At 40.9% G+C, this 15,204-nt stretch overlaps 1 long non-coding RNA gene across 1 annotated transcript in view; it reads left to right on the top strand.

Annotated features, from left to right (window-relative positions):
- LOC132480777 (uncharacterized) overlaps positions 1-15,204 on the top strand; it is a 63,210-nt gene that overhangs the window by 23,125 nt on the left and 24,881 nt on the right. The window contains exon 2 of the long non-coding RNA XR_009530686.1: positions 6,321-6,398. This is a non-coding gene — a long non-coding RNA (uncharacterized LOC132480777). The remainder of the gene's footprint in view (positions 1-6,320; positions 6,399-15,204) is intronic.

Raw genomic sequence — 15,204 nt, 5'->3', positions numbered from 1 at the left:
ATTTCTCTGTGATGATGGTCCTTCCTGGGTCCTGGATTTTTTAGAGCAGTTCCTAATTAAAATATGTCCAAATTTGGGATTTGGAAATTATGGTGACTATTTCAGGAAGGGACATGTTCAGCTTGGATGCTCTTTGAGCCCTCATATGAAGGTACCACTCCACCCCCCTGAAAAGCAGTGTGGCCCAGGAAGCCCTGGGCCTTAGACAGCAGGAGGGGCTCTGGGGACATTCAGAAGTTGGTCTCTACTGGACACAGTGGCTGAATGGGTGTTGAGTGAAAGAGGGGGCGGAGTCCATGACTATTATAATTATTTTGTAAACTGTACCAGGTATTAGTCCCAATGCATTGGATGGCTTTTGAAATGATTAATGAAAGAACTGGCTTCTACACTTATAAATTTATTTCACCAAAATATCAGGAAAAATCTAAAAGTCAATTGTATGACTTGATGCCAATTTGCCTCTTTTGTCTGGGGTCTGAGATAATGAATGCTTGGTGAGATTACCTATTTCCCCCCTCGCCCCCAGAAATCACACATCCAAAATTCATTAAGAAGAGATGTGTTTATAGGCATCACCACCTCTAACCCTGTAAAAAACTAGGGAGCATTAACTAATTTTCATGGAATTAACCTACTCACCAGGGGAGATTGGCCGACTATTCTAGCATACTGTAACACCTACCAAGCCCTGTATAAGGTAACATACCTATCGTATCCAGCTATTTGTATCAGCTATTTGTGCTGCAAACCCAAAATTTAGTGTCTCAAAACAACGAGCATTTATTATCTCAGTTTCCATAGGTCGCAAACTGGGAGTGACTTACAAAGGGGGTTCTGGCACATGTCATGTCTTATGAGGCAGACCTGATGTCTACCAGGGCTGCAGTTACCTGGAGGTCTAATTGAGGCTGGAGGATTTATTTGCATGCTCACCTCAGTTGCCAGCTGGCTACTGACTGGAGGCCCTTTGTAATGATTAAAATGTAATACTTACAGTTTTATTATATTTGTAGATAGTTTTAGCCCACTAGGTACTTCTCTTTCCTAAAGTCTAGAATTACTGTCATACGGGAGACTGTGACATTTTTTAACATTAAAAAAGAATTTTTGTACTGAAGTTCCTGGCACATAGTAGATGTTCGCTAAATATTTGTTTGACTGGATTAAATCAAATGTAGGGCACCACTGAATAAGATGATCAATTTGGTCTCTGCCCACTCTAAAATCTTATGAATTCTTTACTTTAACTCTGAGGCAATTTACAAGTTTGAGTTTTACTGTAACCAATCACCCCTACATAATTAAAACCGGCTCTGGTCCACTGCATCATTTCCTAAATACTGGGAGACTTTCTGTTTCACATACATATAATGGCACTGCCCTCTTAGTATTCATATCTTCAAAATCCCTTACTGGAAATAATCTTCCCCTTTTGTATAAATGAAGTAGGTGGAACTTACACTCTACCCTTTGAAGGTTTTGCATTATAAATTCATTCAGGAACACGGATTATGTATGCTTGTGAGGGTAAAATTAGGAGACAATGTGGCACATCCCCAGAAGGGGGGTGGGGATTTCCAAGGCTCTTCACAAACCCCCCAACCTTTATTATTTTATGCTGTATAAAGTTATTAAGTTCTAAAATTTTTAATCAAAAATATGAAACAAAATATGTTGCTGGTAGGGTAAAGAAGCTTCTGGTGCTCCCCTCATCCATCTGAGATCAGTCCCAGGAGGAGGGATGTTTCTATAGATTGGTCACGTTCCTGTCCAACTTGCAGAGATATTCTTGAGCCACGCTTTCCAAGGCTCAGGGCATGGGAGGCGGAGCTTAAGTAAGACTTCCGTCTTTAGGGATGGTTTTCCTCCGGAGGGGGAAGGAAGAAGGAGGCGCTGTGGCTGCTTCATATCATTCTCTGTTGTTTCTTCCCTCTCTGTCTTTCTCCTCTGTCTGGGTAAGTCAGAAGGGCAGGGCTGAGTTCATCTGAGGGCTGGGGCTGGCTGCCTAGAACGGCTCTGTTCCGGGCATTGGTACCCACGCAGGCTCACAGCTTTCTTCTTCTTGGCCCTCATTCCTGATTGTCGTGGCTTGGTTTTGCCCTACCACCCAGTTCTGGGATGAAGGGGCTGAGGCTCGGGTGGTGCCTAGACTAGGAGGGTCAAATAGGCTGTGGGACCAGTTTTATTTCTAGGCTCTGGGCCACTTGACCTGGCTCCGCCCAGCCTACTAGCGGAGTACAAAGCCCGAGTTTCCAAGCCATGTACATGTCGGCCTCCAGAACTTCTCACAGGGTTAGCAACAAGCGGAGGATGAGATCGAAGTGTTCTGATCTTCTCTCCAGGTCATCTGTTTTTGTTTACAACAATATGTCATGTTATTTAAGAGGAGGATTTTAGGTAGAGAACATGGGAAATGGACATTAATTCAGACTGTTCTGACTTTGCGTTTATAATACAGGAGATTGTTCTGAAATGTAACAAACCACAAATTTAAAGTTAGAACACTGGGGTTCAAACCCCACTACATCCTATTGGCTAAGATATTTAGCCTCTGGTTTCTTGGAAGTGTGTGTGTTATATATACAACTTATAGGAGAGTTAGGAGTGAATGGGCTATCATATATATGTTACACCAATAGTAGTAGATGCTTGGTAAACACTTCTTGAATTTCTATGATAGTTCAAATACATTTTACTGAATTTAAAATTTTGAGATTATTTCTTCTCAGTGTTTTCAAAGACTTACTTGCTAAATTCATAGCATTCTTTTATTTTCAAAGCAAGGGATAAAAAAACTTATGTTTCTCAATATGCAGTCTATTTTGGGAATCAGCAATTCCTTTTTTTTTTTTTTTTTCGGTACCCGGGCCTCTCACTCTTGTGGCCTCTCCCGTTGCGGAGCACAGGCTCCGGACGCGCAGGCTCAGCGCCCATGGCTCACGGGCCCAGCCACTCCGCGGCATGTGGGATCTTCCGGACCGGGGCACGAACCCGTGTCCCCTGCATTAGCAGACGGACCCTCAACCACTGCGCCACCAGTGTTATATTCAAAGACTTGTATGGTTCTGACACACTACTATTTTGAACTATAGCTTTTGTCATTTAATTAGTCTCATTTAATTTATTACATTATGTTGATGCTAATTATGCATATTTTACCTAAAAGGATTAAAAACACTTCACAAAAATATTTCCCACATTTTGTGCTTTCATTCTACAAATAGATATTAGTGATTTTAACCTAGTTTTCTCTATTATTCTCATTGAGGGACATTTGCTTACACAGAATCAACTTAGTATGTAGCCAAATTTTAAAATAAACAATTTAGAATTTTATTTTGTTCTTTCAGTAATGTAATGGCAACACCACAGGCAAAATTAGTCAGATTCAGTGATTTGTCCAAGGGCACACAGTTAATAAGTGGGAGAAAGTTAGTAGCCAAATCTGGGCAGCCTGACCTTAAAGCCTGAACTCTGACCAGCACACTACCCAGTCTCCTAATTGATGTCTTAGCCACAGTGATCACCATGAATCCAAAGTGTCTTCAGAAGTCCCGGCTTCAACTATTCTGTCTCTTTAGTTCATGATGATGCTCCAACTTGTCGAACTGTGTTCCATATTCTGGTAAAATTTTAACATAGGTGGCAACCACGTGTTTATTGAACAGACACTTACATTGTGCTTACTAGTCTAAACACTCTATTAAAATTAACTTAATCCTTATCACAACTGTATAAGCTGTGTATTACCATGTCACCTCCATTTTATACATGAGGCAATTGAAGAACAGAGAGGTTAAGCAACTTAAGCGAGGTTGCAGAACTAATAAATAGTAAATGGTAGAGCTGGGATTCTAGCCAGGCCACCTGGCTAGTAACCATTATGCCACATTGCCTCTATATTTGCGATAACAGTCAATGGAATACTTCTCATATGCTCAGCACTCAATTAGGGAGATATAGACAAAGACTTTACCCTTCAGTTGCACACAAATTACAATAATAAATAGTTGTTCAGAGAAGGGTAAAGTTCCGGCCCGCTAGAGCAGGCTCTGAATGTATGGCAGACGCTGCTGATTGTCTATGTTATCTTCAGGCTCTTCCTCTTCCTTTCTAACCAAATGCCAGTTTTGTTTAGGATAACAATGTGCCCAGTAAGAGGTGGCTGTGCAATCAAGTTCTGGCCAATGAGTTGACAGAGGAAGTCTGCTGGGTGGGGCTTCCTGGAAAGCTATTATTTTCCTGATACAAAGGTTCAGATTCAGTTGACATGCACCTTTGACTTTTTGCCCTTGTCCTTGCCCTTTCTTTTTCCCTGGGACCCAGATACAATACCTGGAGTGGAGCAGCTATCCTACAACCATGAGGACTAAAGCCAAGTGCTAAGGATGGCAGACAAGGAAATTAGAAGCAGCTTGGTCCTTGATGATTTCTTTAAGCAGCTGTAGCACTCCTGGACTTCTTGATGTGTGAGAAAAAAATAAACCCTTATATGGTTAAAGCAATGTAGTCGAGTTTCTGTTACAAGCAATTGAACGAAATCCTAACTTATACAGAAAACTTCAGGAATAGAGTATCCATTTAAACTTTGAAGGTCAGGAATATTCAGCTAGGTTGGGGAAAAAAAGAAGCGTACTAGGTGTGGAGTGTGTCCTGCCCAATGACAAGGAAGCAGAACCAGCACAGTGTGTTCAGGGGAAGGTGGGAAACCAGCAGGTCTGGGAAGAGCATGGCTAACACATCTCTGTAGCACCTGAAGAAGAGCAAGAACGGTAAAGGAGCTGATGTATGAAATAGCGTGGAAGGGGCTGAGACTCAGTGAGAGATGAGCATTGGGCCACATCATGGATTTGGAGCTAAGATTTTGGACCTTATGAATACAGAGGTGGGAAGCATCAAAGAGTTTGGGGCAAGGATATGATATTAAAGAGCCTGCATACAGGTGTTCTATAAATGCTATTGGATCTTCACACAGTCAATCCACAAATAGTTTTGAGCATTCTACTATGTGCCAGTCACTGTTCTAAGCCCAGAGTGAGAGATCAAGATTCTGTAAGATGATATAAGTTCAATTTCTGGGTCCCTAAACAAATATTTTAGAAAAGGGGTCCCATTATTCCTTCTTTTTCTTTTTTTGTTTTAATTAATTAATTTATTTTTTTCTTATTAGTCATCCATTTTATACACATCAGTGTATACATGTCAATTCCAATCACCCAATTCATCACACCACCAGCACACCGCCCCCCCACCCCCCGCCGCTTTCCCCCCTTGGTGTCCGTACATTTGTTCTCTACATCTGTGTCTCAATTTCTGCTCTGCCAACCCGTTCATCTGTACCATTTTCTAGGTTCCACATATATGCGTTACCATTATTCCTTCTTAAAATGATAAAACATGGAGTGTTTTGAGTGGGACTGGCTGAGTTCAAATCCTGGCTTTGTCACTTGACATCTCTGTGCCTCAGTTTCCTCAGCTGCATTATGCATCTAATAAAAGTACTTGCCACTTTGCTTAATTATGAGGATTGCATGAGGCAGGACTGACTCAGTGCTCCCTGTCTAAAGGCTGTCCTAGCTTCCCATTGTTCAGTCCCCCAGTCATGGAGCATCCCTGACTCCTCTTCTTGTGTCAGCAAATTCTATTGGCTTTAACTTCAAAATATCTCCAGAATCCCACTGCTTTGTAGCACGTTCACTGCTATCACCTGGTCGTGGCCACCTTCATCTCTGCAGTGGTTACTTGGTGCCCGTTCTTCCCAGATGTCCTCTTTAGGACTAATGTGCCCATCCTCCACCCGCTGGTTATTGGTTGTTGAAAGCATAACCTGCTTCACTCAAAACGTACACACTCTTCCAAGGGGCAGCACTGTGAATACATTAGTGTTACGTGGCAAGGGGGAAGCCGAGTCACTAATCAACTGACCTTCAGATGGGGAGGTTACCCTGATCATTCAGGTGGGCCCAGTGTAATCACAAGGGTCCCTATAAATGAAAGAGGGGGCAGAAGTCAGTCAGTGAAGGAGATTGGACAACGGGAATAGAGGTAGGAGTGATGGGATTGCTGGAACTGGATTCTTCCCTAGAGCCTCCAGAAGGGTGGCACGCTGTGAGATAATAAATTTGTCTTGTCTTAAGTCACTGTGTTTGTAGTACTATGTTACAGCAGGCACAGGAAGTTCATGTGATTTTGGACAACTCTGAAGGGCCATCCCAGCTCCAAGAGCTTCCCCTAAGAGTGGCTGAAGCCTCAGTTGCCACCATCTTGCAGACTGGCTTCTCCCTCTGCCCTTATCTGCCTTCTTTGTGTCTTTACAGGTGTATTTCCCAGGCACACACCCCAAAAACCTTCTGCATGCAATTCTCCATCTCAAGTTTGTTTCCAAGGAACCCAAGGTAAGACAGTCTCTCACATGAATTGTTGTCATGCCCCCTGCATGGTCTCCATGCTTATACCTTTAACTCTCTGCTGCAGGCTCTTCTCAACATAGTAGACACAATGACTCTGTGAAAACATAAATTAGGGCTTCCCTGGTGGCGCAGTGGTTGAGAGTGCACCTGCCGATGCAGGGGACACGGGTTCGTGCCCCGGTCCGGGAGGATCCCACATGCCGCAGAGCGGCTGGGCCTGTGAGCCATGGCCGCTGAGCGTGCGTGTCCGGAGCCTGTGCTTCGCAACGGGAGAGGCCACAACAGTGAGAGGCCTGTGTACTGCAAAAACAAACAAACAAACAAACAAAAAAAAACCCCATAAATTAGATCAAGACACTCCATGGCTTTCCTTTTCACTCGGAGTAGAGGTCAGATCCCTTAAAGTAACTGAAAGGTCCTTTCATAATCTTCCCAACCACCCTGCCAATTCCTCCTCTGCCTCATCTCCCATGACTCTCCCCCTTGTTCACTCCACTCCAGTCACACAGGCATCCTTGCTCTTTTTGAACCTGCTGGGCAAACTCCTGCCCTAGGACTTCTGCATTAACTCTTTTCTCTGCTCAATGCCACCTTTCCAGTGGGGTCCCTGATCACTCTATTTAAAATAGCAATTGCCCTTCATCCTACACTGGTACTCCCTATCCCTCTTACCTGCATTATTTTCTCTATGGGCCCTAGAACTTTCTAACATAATTTATTTATTTTTGTTAATTGTTTTTGTCCTCCTGCTAGACTATACCATCTATGAAGACGAGTATTTTGTTTATTTACTGCTATATCCCCAGTGCTCAGGACTGTGGCTGGCAAATAGCGGTCACTCATAAAAATCTGTTTGATGAATAAATGAATAAATGCAGGTACAGTATTTAGAACAGTGTCTGGCACATAGTAAATGCTTAATAAGTATTAGCTATTACTTTTTGCTGGTAGAGAAGGGGTCATGAGATTCCTGGCATTTCAGAGACGACTTATACTGGTATTTGATCCTATGATCCTGCAGGAAGAGGAAGATGAATCACATACACATGTTGATCAGGACCTTCATTTCCTTGCTTTTATGTGTGTGATCTAACCCCGGGATGAGCTGTATTCTCTTTAGAATAGACTTGAAAGCAAAAGTCTGAGTCTCTCACATGGACGGAGGAAGTGACCAAGGACACGAGAAGAAGGTGTGGGCTGGAGTTCTTTTTGGAACCACAATTTGGGCCCAGGGAACAGAGGTCAGGAGAAGTCTGATCTGGCTTGAGGTCAGGCCTGATCCATCCCAAGACCTCTTTGAGAAATGGTGAAAGTTCAGCAGTTATACTGAGACAGGAAGGCTGATGGCAGTTTATACTGATTCTAAACTATTAATTGGAAGGACTGCCCTGTTTTAATGAGATTTCTGTGAAGAAAGAGTCCAAAGGTCAATTTCATATCCTTTTTTTTTTTTTTTTTTTTTTTTTGGTATGCGGGCCTCTCACTGTTGTGGCCTCTTCCGTTGCAGAGCACAGGCTCCGGATGCGCAGCCTCAGCGGCCATGGCTCATGGGCCCAGCCGCTCCGCGGCATGTGGGATCGTCCCAGACCAGGGCACGAACCCGCGTCCCCTGCATTGGCAGGCGGACTCTCAACCACTGCGCCACCAGGGAAGCCCTCATATCCTTTTTCATGAGCCTTATCCTTTCTTGAACTGTGTGCTGTCGGCCCAAGGTACTAGCCAAAGGTGAGGTCCTTTCTTTTCATAGGTTTTGGGGAAAGAGGCTCAGAAATGTACTTTGAGATGGGAAGGAGCCAGAGTATATGCATGTAAATTTGTAAGATATCCTGAATCCTAGGGAAATACACCCTCATCTTTAAAAAATATCTATTCTGCTTCATATATAGATTTGTATTAAACTACAGAAGAACAACATAGCTAATTCTGCCATCTGTTGGTTGTCTGAGCATTTCGAAGAAAAGCTCTTGTGTATGAGGTACTGAAAATCATTGAGTCCTTGACTCCAAAATATAGATAATGCCTAAACTGTCAGGGACAGGAGGGGATTTGTCCTATTTTAAAGATCTTGTGCGATAGACACTATAACTTTTGTTGCTGATTCAATCTCAAATTAGACAATGTCTTGGAATGTCTTAATAGTGTTGAAGCTCATTTAAATGCTATTTTGATCCCTGTTGATCATGTTAGCACCTAATCAGTTGCTAACCCTGGAAATTGCATGCTTGAGATATATATGAAGGAACTCCTATAATTTTTTTCCAAAATAAGGTTAATTCCTAATTCTTTAATAGTTTTTTAAAGAGATGGGATGGGGGAGCTTTCCTGAAATTTGTATCATGTTCAAATCATGTCAAAGTGCCTCAGGATTTCCACACCTATCACACAGTGCTTGCTTATTAAAAGTTGAATTCCTAATTCCTTTAAAAATTAACCCATCTTTAAATATCTCTTCTAAATATTCAAAGGGCAAAACATGATATAGACAATAGAGGATTCCTTTTAGCCCTTGAATAACATACATCTTTGTTGTATTTCTGTTGATGGGAATTATGAGCTCTGTCTCACATCCTTGTGTCTTGAAAACTTTTGAAATAACGCACATTGTTGAGGTAAGGTTTTCACTTAGAAAGTTATAGTTCTTTTTTCATTGCACTTTTATTTAGTGATTTATTTTCCATCTTATCTCAGGACAAGATGAATTGGACCAAATATGCAACCTCATACCTCCATTCTTACTGTATGTATTTCATCTTGGTTTTGGTAGGCCACATTAGTAACCTAATTTTGAATGAAAGCCTTATCTTCTAAGGTGTGATGGTCCTGTCCAGGGCTGCCTGCCCATCCCACCTGCCTGTCACACTTCACCCTCGTAGTCATGGCTCACTATGTCCCTGCTCTGTTGACATGGACTGATGATTGATATTTCTAGCCATCTGAGTCCACATCTAAATGATTTTTTAAATCTAGTTTCTTCAAATGTCATGTATTATAGGGCTGTGTCCACATCTTCAGATACTTTGCTGAAAGGAATAGTCAGTGAACAAGTTGCAGTCAAGTGCTCTCCCTTCCTGCCTTCTCAAGTTCACCCCTGAGTCCACGTTAACGTGATGCATGCTTGAACTTCCACTTGTATTTTTAAAAAATTCTGTATCATCCTTTTCATTCCTGCTTCTTGGTATCTAAAGTGTCTCAGCAACATCTTCAAGCAATACTCAAGGGCATAGTTTCCCAAAACTATAGCATTCAAAGCATCCTACTTGGTTGTGTGCTGATTTTTTCCAGGCAACCTCTTTTTATTTTAGGAATATAACAGGAATCCAGAGCTAATGATTTATTGCCCTTCTACCTTCAACATGACACTTCCTACCATAAGCACATTTCTAAGACTCTGTGACAGTCTTAAGGAGCTTCTATTTGCTGCTGATACTCTATCAGCTATTGTTTTTAAGCTTCCCAAAGAAGGCAGAGCATTTCTGAGAGTTAATTCAGACCATGTCCTGGTGGGAAACACCACCAAGATCATGTACTAACATGAACCTCACTATTAGCCAGAGATTGAATTTTTTTAATTGAGGTGTAACATACAAACAGTAAAGTGCAAGAATCTTGTATAAAGTTGATGAATTATACACGCTCACACCTGATGTAGCCACTGCCTAGATCAAGACATAGATTTTTTCCAACATCCCAGAAGGTTTTCTTGTCTTCTTCAGCCCTCCCTCTTCCCAGTTAATACCCCACTCCAGGTAACCATGCATCTGACTTCCATCACCATAAATTAGTTTTGTCTGTTCTCTAACTGCATAATAAATGGAGCCACACAGTATGTGTGCTTTAGTGTCTGGCTTCTTCCTCATCAGTATGTCAGTGAGATCATTCATGTTCATATCTGCAGTGGGACTGCATTTTTCTTTCTTTTTTTTTTTTTTTTTCCTATTGCTGTGTCTTATTCTGCTGTATCAATTTTCCACAGTTTGTCCATTCTACTACTGATGGACATTTGGATTGTTTACAGCTTTGGATGATTGTGAATAAAGCTGCTTAATCAGAGATTTTTACCTGTAAAAGAACACTTAGCCACACACAAATTCTAGTATTTGGACAATCCTTTATGTGATGATAGACACTGAGTAGAAAACCAGATCAAGAACCCTAGGATGCTTTTTGTAAGACACTGAAAATCTATGTGTCATTCAGGTTGAAATCAACTGTAAGAGCGCAGGCAACAAAAGGAAAAAAAAAGATAAATTGGACTTTATCAGCTTCATGGACATTTGTGCACCAAAAGATACTATCAAGAAAGCAAAAATGCAACCTACTGAATGGGAGTAAAATATTTGCAAATCATTTATCTGATGAGATTAATATCTAGAATATATAAAGAATACCAAAATCTCAACAACAAATAAATAACTCAATTCAAAAAATGAGCAAAAATATTTGGATAGACATTTTTCCAAAGAAGATACACAAATGGCCAATAAGCCCATGAGAAAATGCTCAACATCATTAGACATCAGAGAAATGCAAATCAAAACCCCGTTGAGATACCATTTCACAACTACTTGGATAGCTATAATTTTATTTAAAAAGAAAAGGAAAAAAAGGAAAATAAATTGGAGAACTTGGAAACCTCATGCACTACTGGTACAAATGTAAAAATGATGCAGCTGCTGTGGCAAACACTTTGGCAGTTTCTTAAAAGGATGAATATAGAACTATCATATGACCCAGCAATTTCAGTCCTAGGTAAAATACCCCCAAAGAATTTAAAGCAGAGACTTGAACAGATATTTGTACAACAATGTTCATAAGAGTGTTATTGACAATAGACAAAAGGTGAAAACAAAGTGTCCATCAACAGATGAATGGCTAAACACATATGGTATATACATAAAATGGAATATTGCTCAGCCGTAAAAAGAATTGAATTTTGATATATACTACAACATGGATGAAACTTGAAAACATTATGATTAATGAAATAAGTCAGACACAGAAGGACATGTATTGTATGATTCCACTTATGAGGTACTTAGAACGGGCAAATTCACAGAGACAGAAAGTATTATTAGAGGTTACTAATAACCTCTAATAGGTTAGGCAGAAAGGAGAAGTTATTGTTTAATGAGTAGAGAGATGTTTTTGGAGGAGGGATGATTAAAAACTCTTGGGTGTAGATAGTGGATGGTTATACAACATTGTGAATGAATTTAACTCCACCCAACTGTATACTTACAAATTGTTAAAATGATAAATAATACATTATGTATATTTTACCACAATAAATAAATCAACTGTAAGTATAAACAGTATTTCTTTGGTATTCAATCATTCGAGACATTCTTATTGAATATTAGAGAGTATTAGTGTTAGGTACTTGCAGAAAGAAAGATGAATCAGACATAATGTATTAGCTTCCTATTGCTGTTGTAACAAATTGCCACAAACTTAGTGGCTTAAAGCAACATACATTTATTATCCTACAGTTCTGTAGGTCAGAAATTCAAAATGAGTCTCAACGGGAAAAAAAATCAAGGTACAGCAGAGCTGTGTTCCTTCTGAAGGCTCTAGTGAACCAGTTTCCTTGCTGTTTCCAACTTTTGGAGGCTGCCTATGTTCCTTGGCTTACAGCTCCCCCTCCAGCTTCAATGAAAAGCAGTTACATCACTTTAACCCTGCTTTTGTTATCACACCTTCTCTGTCTCTGACTGTCCTGCCTCCCTCTTTCATTTATGTGGATCCTTGTGATTACATTGGGCCCATCTAGGTGATCCAGATAATCTCCCCATCTCTACAGCTGATTAGCAACCTTAGTTCCATGTGCAACTTTAATTCTCCCTTTCCATGTAGCCTATCATATTCATAGATTACAGGGATTGGGACTGGGGTTGTCATCTTTGGGGGGTCATTATTCTGCTCACCGCACATACCTTCCTGACTTCAAAGATTAGCAGGGAAGATACAACAATAAAATAAGTCATGAATGGTGCAGCTGAAGTACTCTGAATTCAAGGTGAGAAAAATTATTTTTAGGGTGAGAAAGATTATTCCAGCTGAGAAAGAGAATCTATAAACTCTTCTTAGAGATTATATAGAAATAATACCAGGGTGCCCTCTATGTCAAGGGCTTTGGGGTTCTCACAGCTTCGTGGCATATGTGAGCTACATTCCACATCTAATGGCCAGGCATGATCATAAGAAAGCAGCTGATCAGTCAATGCCAGAGAGTGATCCACAGTGGCTACCCAGCAGCAGGATTCAGGTGGGTCAGCTGGGGGACAGGACAGCTGTGTTGCTGCTGCTTGACAAGCAAGGCTGCCGGGACCATTAAGTCTCAGTGTGATCCACAAATGACTCTTGCCCACGGTACCTGCTGGTAAACCAGAAGCTCAGAGAAATGTGAATTCTGGCACTAGCATCAAAAGTAAGTGTGAGACAGACATAGAGAACAGACCTGTGGTTGCCAAGGGGGAGAGGGTGAGGGAGGGATGGAGTGGGAGTTTGGGATTAGCAGATGCAAACTATGCAGATGCAAACAGAATGGATGAATAACAAGGTCCTACTATATAGCACAGGGAACTATATTCAATATCCTGTGATAAATCATAATGGAAAAGAATTTTATAAAAATGTATATATATATGTATAACTGAATCACTTTTCTGTACAGCAGAAATTAACACAACACTGTAAATCTATACTTCAATTAAAAAAATATATGGCTAGGTTAGGTGGGCCAATCTAACCAAATGCTTTTATATCTCAAAAAAAAAAATCAATATGAGAGACCTAGAAGTAAATGGCAGCCTGGCCCTGTGATTCTCTTACACACAGTGTGGCTACAATTTGAGTTGCATACCAGTGTTTGCGTTTGCTCTGGATTAGCCAAGAAGTGACCTCACCAGCATTTTCATATAAATGGCTGCTAATAGAAGTCAGCAAGACCCACCGTATCTTTTGATGTAAGATTTTTCTTAAAAATGACATCTTTGTATCCTCACAGTAGCACCCAAAAAGCACTTTAAACTCACAGGGAGGTGGGCTGGGAAACACTTCTCTCCAGGTGCAAAAGTGACACATTCTGTGCCCCCAAGACACAGCATCACAGAACAACTCTACTAAACATCCAGGCATATAGAGCAGTGGCCACTACAGGATCCCTTCCCAACCAGTGTGCTTCGGTTTTGTCCTCCATGTTTGTCAGGGAATAAATTAATCCACCGGAGGCATAATATGTGCTCAATAAATGTTTAATAAATGCATGAAATGGGAATAAGCAAGTGACTTCAAGTACCTAAAATTCTTAACCCAGATCTAGGTTGTGGTTCTGAAGGATCACACCTCTGTGATCACGCCCATTTCCTTTCAATGACCTCATGTCTACACACATTGTTGTTTAGTCCGTTTAACAGACTTGTTGCCAGTCTGTGTGAACTCTAATTAGAAAATCACATTTAAGGATATTAGAAAAAAATGTATTTAAAGTTTGTCTTATAAAAACAAGAAATATTTTCATTAGCATCTTTGCCTTGGTTAAAGGAAAACATTGTTGGACCTCTGCAGCCTTGCTTGTGTCCTACCTCCAAGGGCACATCTGAACCACCAGATGAAGCTGGCTGCCCAGGGCCCAGGAGTTTGTGCCCTTTCTCTCCTCTACTCAATGACGTCAAGGAATAATAATAACCTGTTTCATCTGTGTGGCTCAAGGTCTGCAAGGCCCTAAGTATTTCACTGTTTACCCATGAGAGGATGTTTGGGAGAGTTGCTTGTGAATCTCTAGACACGGCCAAGATGCCACCCCAGACTCATGATCCCCTTAAAACTGGAATGTATTCAAGGATGTGTGAAGTCCTCAGGAAATCAGATGCCCCATCTTTGTTTAGGTCTGGCATAACCTTTTATGTCACTTTCTCTTTTTCTTCTATCTCCTTGCTTCCATGTATTTATTAATTCAACAACTATTATTGAGTACCTACAATGTGCAAGGGGCTGATTAGGAACTGAAGATTCAGCTGGGAATAAGACAATGGTCTTTGCTTTCATGATTTTAATGTACTAGTGAGAGGGTAGGGTCATGAACAAGGGAACTGATTAATTAATGAAATATCCTCAGATTATAGGTATTAGGAAGGCAGTAAAGACGGTGCTGTGATAGAGAATCATGTGGGGAAAGTGTGTTCTTTCTTATGTACTGAAATGTGTGTAAATGGAGAGTTGACTGTAAGTGTGTGAATAACACTGAACCAGCCTTTTTGTGGCAGCTCCTAGAGGAAAAAGCTTAGGTTAGTTTTCCTGGTAAAGGAGGAAAATGAAAACTTAAAATGCCAGGGCAATTCATCTTGTGAGGAACTCAGAGAGTAAGGGATATCCATCTTGTTTATCACAGTGTGTCCAGTGTACAACAGCATGCTGGCATACAGAAAATGCTCCAAAAAAAAGTAACAGTTGATGGAAAAACCAACTGACCCTGAAAACATACGTTTATAAGACCAGTTCTTTCTTTTGTCCTAGGTAGAAGAAAATCCAGCAGTCTTGAGTGATTTCCAGACACCTTTCCATACATGGCAGACTTTGATGGCTTTAGGCAGGACCTTCTGGGAAGGCACCTAGTAAAAAGTACAATACGTTCAGGGATGCATGGAGAACTTTCTTCACAGCCTCATACAGGAGGTCAAACCATAGGAGGACACCTCCTGGAATTATCAAGACATTGATGCTGGCAGATTGGATGTTTGGGTAAGGATTATCTCTTGGGACCAGATTGCTATTTATCAGAAGAAAATGAACA

The sequence above is a fragment of the Mesoplodon densirostris genome, chromosome 2 (assembly GCF_025265405.1).
Source record: "Mesoplodon densirostris isolate mMesDen1 chromosome 2, mMesDen1 primary haplotype, whole genome shotgun sequence".
Classification (NCBI taxonomy): Eukaryota; Metazoa; Chordata; class Mammalia; order Artiodactyla; family Ziphiidae; genus Mesoplodon; species Mesoplodon densirostris.
Note: the sequence above shows the minus strand (reverse complement) of the source record. Positions and strands in the feature narration are given on the sequence as shown.